Below are 6,609 nucleotides of genomic sequence, written 5' to 3' on the forward strand. Positions count from 1 at the left end.
CCCACAGTCCCCAGAGCAGCAAACAAAAAGTTGACATTATCTGTGGGTGTTTTAGCCTGAAACCCACAAGTGATGGGTTAATGCTTACAGATAGCTCCACAATGCTAGCCCCAACCCCAGATCACGTTGGTAGGCAGAGTACAGAAGGGACAAACTTCAGGACAGAACACACAGAACAAGATAAGCTTGAATGATGGAATCACTTTCTCCCATATCACTCTTCCCATGCACTGGGAGAGGACATATATCAGGACAGTGGTGTAGCACAGATCCCAACAGAACACTATCTTTGGGTTGTCCAGAGAAAACTCCAGCTGCTTCGAATCCTGAGGTAACTTTCAGGTGTTCAGCTGGGTGCTGGCACCCTGAAACCAGTGCAGGAGTCATCTTGGATGGAGGAACAGTTGCATGCATCCTTGTTTTTGGAAGGAGCTGTGACAGATACCTACCTGTGTGCAATCCCTTCCTACAAAAAACTAGATTTCTCTTAAGGACAGCATAGTAACCAGGGAAAGGAGGATGTTCAAGATAGCCTGGCAGAAAAGAAAGGGGAGATGATTATTTGTAATATTTCCAGGAAAATCGTTAACTTCTCACACAATGAGACAGCTACTCAAAATCTGATCTAGGCTTTTGAACTATGTAGTGTATGAGAGGGTGTTTGCTTTCCATTCTAGGAAAAAATGCATTTCCTATGTTAATAGCTTTTGAGAGGCTTTCCTCATTATTTAGGAGTATTGGTTCCCTTGTCCTGTGTTTCAGCCTTTGGGCATACAGAATAAGTAACAGTACTGATGTAAAAGTCAATACCTTTACTTAGCGCCTGAAGGAAGGCTCAGACTTCAGGCTTTCATCTGTAAATGATAATAAAGTATTGGCCAAAGTCCCAGGAAGGGTCAGGATACTCCTCTTTCTTTTTCTTTCTAGTCTGCTCACAGATTGTCCCCCTTTCTAAAACTCTAAAACAGTTTTTTGTTTGTTTGGTTGGTTTTTGGTGGGGTTTTTTTTGTTTGGTTGTTTTGGGGCTTTTTTTGTTAAAATGTATACAGTGCTTTTCAGAAATAAATAGTAATGTTTGTCCTAAAGAATCTAAAGTCATCTAACTTACCCCCTCAAATGTGGCCTTGATAACAGGTACTAACAGCTAGAGGGGGAGGAAAGACAGTCAGGATTATACTTGAGTAGAGTCATACCAGAAATAAACTTGTTCCTCTGTGATTTGCATTGGGCACTCTGCCTCTGACTTGTACACTGTAAATCTGTTTTATTTAACTTTTTCTTCTCTTCACTTTCCATTTTGTGAGCAGAAGGTCAATGTAAGAGCAAGAATAGAGAGCGTAGGAGTGGGAAGCTAGTGCACTTAGGGTTGGAGGAGGCATTTTTGGAACTGTTGCCAAGCTGACATGAATGATGCTATCTATTCCATGGTACTGAGAGACTCATAGTGACTTGTTTGTTATTTATCAGGGATAAAGAGGGGTGTAAGTGTAAGTGAGAGAGGAAACCATTTGTTTAACTACTTCAGTTACTATCCCGGACTAAGCAGGCAACATTTTTCTGACAGTGGTGTGACCATTTACAAATGTTTTCATTCCACTTTAGAATATAAATCAAGACTCTACACTTCCCTGACCCCTACCTCCCACCCCCACCCCACCTTCCATGATAGTCACAAGCCCCCTGAAAATACTGTGAGAAATTAGATCTAATGGATCTAAAAACTTCATAAATTAAAACACTTACTCAAAATTTAGAAGACCCAGATTTTAATTATTTCTTTGCCTAGTTCAAACCAGTGCTTGCAGTAAAGCCTTAAGGTTATATTGCATTATTAGAAGGGTGTGTACTAATCAGTTATGTCTTCCTGTGTGTTGGACCAGGAATGCTGTCCTGGAGCTAGAAAACCAGCCTTAAAAGACAATCCATCAAAACTGATATACTACCATGAAAAGCTTGGGTTTTGGCAAATGAGTATTTATCAAACCAGTTTCACTGAAAAATTTTCAAGTAGCTTCACTGCTGATGGAGATTCAAGGAAGCAGAGTGCCTATTGTGCATGTTAAATCTCATTGAATCAGGCTTAAAGAAATCACTCTAGGCAAGGAAGAAAAACAATCTAGGCCACATCATCCAGACAAAAAAGTCACAAAACAAACATTTCCAAGGGTATGAATGTTTTACAAGGAAACTCTGAAAAGGCACCCCCAAAAAATATCCAGAAAGATTCTGTTCTTTGAAATGAGCACTAGTCAGGTAACCTTCGTCTTGTGCATTGTATATTTGGAGTCCAATTAACTTCCTTGGAGATTTGCATAACCTTCATTTGCTTACTTTTCAGATATTAGTAGTTAAATGTCAACAGTCTATAAGGAGCACAGACAACATGCTGAAATACTTCTCATCAAAAGGTGGCCAGATCTACAGCCAATTTTCATCATTTTTAGAGTCACAGATGCTGTGGTTGGACTGCAGATTAATACATCCTGCTTGTAACCATGGGCTGATTCACACATAAGTGTTGAGAGTCCACTGGCATCCTTTCTGACCCAAATTCAGCATTAATGAGAATATTCCCTTCTTTACCTTACTGTACAGAATAAACTTGGGAGCACCTAAAAAAAAAAAAGAGTTAGAATATTTCTTTGCTTTGAGATCCTAGATGGTTTCTCTTATGGTATCAGGGGTCATGAGGATTTGGGGTGTTTCATTCTATCATGCTGGATATATCAGCCATGGTGGCAAAGGGCAGAGTATTGTGGTTTGCAATGTGTAGGGAGGAAAGAAATCCTTACACTATTTTGTAAAATGCTATTTTTGGTTTTGACACCATGCAATGGCAATTTGAGCCTGTAAACAGTCTCCACCAGCTGTCATTCTTCTGATTAAGATAAAAACAGTGATTAGGTTTTGATATGCCTGAAAATAACTGACAAAAACAACCAACCTAAGGACAAAATTGTCCAAAATCTTACGGTTTTTATATATTTAATAAACAGAGCTTTTAGGACTCTAATGATTATAGATCATCATCCAACATCTTGTTGGATGTTTGAGAGGCTTCATCAGCCTCAGATGTATCAAAAATTATGCTCCATTATCAGCTCCGATCACTCTGGTTTCCTGCTGATGAGTTTGGCTCTCTGCTGAGCTGGTACCTTGAGAGATGGGTGTGAGCTTTTCCTGGTCTGACACAGGGATGGCACTCTGGGAGAATCTTAGGTCTGCACTGGAGCTTACAACCCCTTCTTGGGATGTTCCTATTGCTCCTTTCCCACTCCTATTCCCCTCAGCTTTTAGCCCTTAAACAGGAAAGCTGACACAGGTTCCAGCTGTACATATCTGCTGTGAGGCAGGAAGGATTTGGAGATAGCTGCTGCCCAGGGAACAGAGCAGCTGGTCAGCACTGAAATCCCATGAGGAGTTCGAGTTCAGAGCACAGATTCAGAGAGCTGCTGGATGTTTTATGAGGTGCAGTACTGAACCCTGTACCCCATTTGGTAAATAGACCTCAATTGTGTGTAACTTCTGCTCACTCAGGTAGCACTGCATTACAACTCTTTGTTTCTAACTTTTGCACTTTGCAGGAATGTCCTGGCTCATAGTGAATGTTTTATAAACACCTTTATTGTGAACACTGGGATTGAGAATGCTTCTCTGTTAGCCTGCAGGCTTTCAGTTCTACTGAAGACACCTTTGACATAATGGCACCAGACTTTCAGAGAGTCCTAAGACAGATACCTATTACTATTGTTTTCCATGCAATCACTCAGAGAAGCTATCCAAAAATGTAAGACATTCTCATATGTATTCAGAGATGTGATAGAAATGAAATACTCAGTGTGGCTTGTAATTGTGTTTATTTAAGTGCAGCCTCTTCCTGTGTCAGAACAGATTTTTGCAAACAAGAGGGCAATGATTCAGTTCCAGAAGAAGACTGACAAAATAAACCCCAGCTTCTACTGACCTGATGCAGTGCTGAACAGTGTCCTACCCTGGGAAAATATTTCCTGCTTCATTTTCATAAATATTTATGTAATTCCTTCTGGGAAGCATGTCTTCTACAGAAAACTAAACATACTGCTCCCTGACATAAATTTAACTGTTTGTTTACACATGAGAGATTATGGGCATGTACCCAGCCTCAGACTTTTACATTCTTATCTCAGGCATTTCTGTCTTTTAGAATTCTTCACTCTCCTCGTAGAGATCACATCGTGTCTTGAGCTATGGAGCTCATTTCTGGCTCTGGAATTTGAACATCCCTGATGCTCTTAGGAGAGTTGTTATTTTAGGCTGCATAAATAGGAACCAAATATAATGTTCTGCCTGGAATCGCACTTCTGTCCTGCCTAGTTATACCCTTCCCAATCTGGTTTGAGGCTCCTTTCTTAAAAAAATAAAAATCATGTAAGCAATTAAACAGAGGATTGCATAGCTAATGAAAGTATTTATATCTAGAAACAGACCTGGACACACAGCTGAGAACTGAAATAGCACTGGTGTGCAGTCTTTTGTGTTTGCTTTCTAAGTTTATAGATGGATTAGTGGCAAAGTGGTGCACAAGTTGCCCCAAGAGAATAGATCTGCTTCCCACCATGACAAACTTGACAAACTGAAAAGGTTGATTCTGCTCTCTTTAACACTTAAGAGAACAGAAAAGTTGCTGACGCTGCAACACAAACTGACAGAACCTTGTACAAAGCCTTGGATTGGGGTAAAGCTGAGCTTTGCTTTCCAGCATGCTCTGAAACCCTTCCATGAAGTGGGGAACTGTGTAGGGTGCTCTGGAAAAAGCCAAGTGATGGGGCAGACACAGTCACAGCAGATGGCAGATGTTAGGCTTGTGTCCAGGAGAAAACCCTAAAATACTAAGTGGTACATAGGTGATGTGCTGATCTGTGGATTTTGTATAAAACTTGTTTATCATGCAGAGCAACAACAAAACTTCAAACCTCAAGTTCTACCAGTCCTACTTGATCTTACTCTCCTGGTCCTAGAATTCAGCTGATGTGTTATGTACTACCCATGTTATGGGGTAACCTTATAGATTGTTATTATACAGATCATCTACACTTATAATTATTTAGTTTTTCTTTTTTTCTTCCTTTTCAGTTCAAACTCTCTTCTGAAGAGAGCTAGAGCCAAACAGCTTTTAGCACTTCCTTTGGCACTTTCTTTGCAAAAGAAACACCAACAAACCAGGAGGCAGCTACCTGCCCTGCAAGATCCAGCTAAAAGGGAGGGCAAGGATGTGAGGAAAATGAGAGAGCAGGAAAACAAAGAAAGCTTGAAAACTTCCCTCCAAGCCCAGAGGCTCCTGGCCTCGGTCACTGCCTGAACTCTGCTACCAAATGTGTTTCAAGATGTCTGTCCTGCCCAGTGAACTCTATCTTACATCCTAAGTTGTTTCCCTGCTGTTTGGGGATACACAGTATTGTGTAATGTGTTGTAACATTGGTTTCATATCTGTGTGGGTGTCTTTCTGGCAAGAAAAAGAAAATTTTGAACCTCATCCTCCCTTTGAGCCTCATCTTCCTAGTTATTGTCTGCCAGACTGTTTGCTAGTGTAAAGGAGGCAGGGTGATGGTGGTGGCTTATTTTCCACTTGACAGCATAACAAAACTAAAGGAAAAAAACTCCTTCACTCAGTTCATATTCAGAAAGCCCTTTGTTTTGTTATGATTTTTTGGTTTTTTTTTCTTTTTAACCTGCTAATGAATTAAGTCTTTTCACAAGTTCAAGTTTCATGTAATGAAGAAAGATTTTAAAATTATAGGGTTTTCCTACATGGTGTTGATTCTTGCTGGTATCTCCGGAGATTTTGACATGTGGTTTGGAAACTGGAAGGCTGGGTTCCCCAATTTATATGCATTGCTCTGAATTGTGGACACTTGCTTAGGTGTACAATGTGATGTCATTATGGCTGGGTTTTAGTTTAATAGTGGTTTAACATATAAAATACAGTACTAGCACAGACTAGATAAAAGGATTGCTGTGACTTCTACAAATTTGGAGTAATTCACATCACTTGGAATAACTGCTGAGCCACCTCTGGCAAGGAAACAAAATGAGCTACAAGGCTTATAAAAAGATTTCTGAATAGTAGTGACTTTGTCATTGATGGAAACTGTTGAGAACCACAGAGTTTTCTGCAATTTTCCTTGAGGCAGGATTCTCCTAGTCTTCAAGTTTTTGTTTGTCTCATCCCCATATGGGAAGTGACGCCTACTTGGATGCTTTGCTTTTTAATCTACCTGCTCTCTGGCTGCAGCAATGTAAGTACAGATATAGAAGAAAGATTCATAAATCAGCACAGAAATTCTCATCACCAAAAACTGGGGCATGGTTTTCTTTTTTAAAGTATGGAATTTTATGACAGCATTCAAAAGAATTTATGAGTTTGCAAGTAAGATTAAATCAGATCCAAAGACAATGTTGGACTGTGTCCAACAGTATCAGTAAAACATTATGTAGCACTGTCATTTCTCCAAGTGTTTTGGAGATTCCAGCTTTTTTCTTATGGGTTTCAGGGTCACTTTCAGTCTAAGGGACAGGAATTTGCCACAATCTGCTAGGTGCCTGCAATTTGGTCAGAGCAACATGGATTGG

Source organism: Oenanthe melanoleuca, chromosome 2 (assembly GCF_029582105.1).
Source record: "Oenanthe melanoleuca isolate GR-GAL-2019-014 chromosome 2, OMel1.0, whole genome shotgun sequence".
NCBI lineage: Eukaryota > Metazoa > Chordata > Aves > Passeriformes > Muscicapidae > Oenanthe > Oenanthe melanoleuca.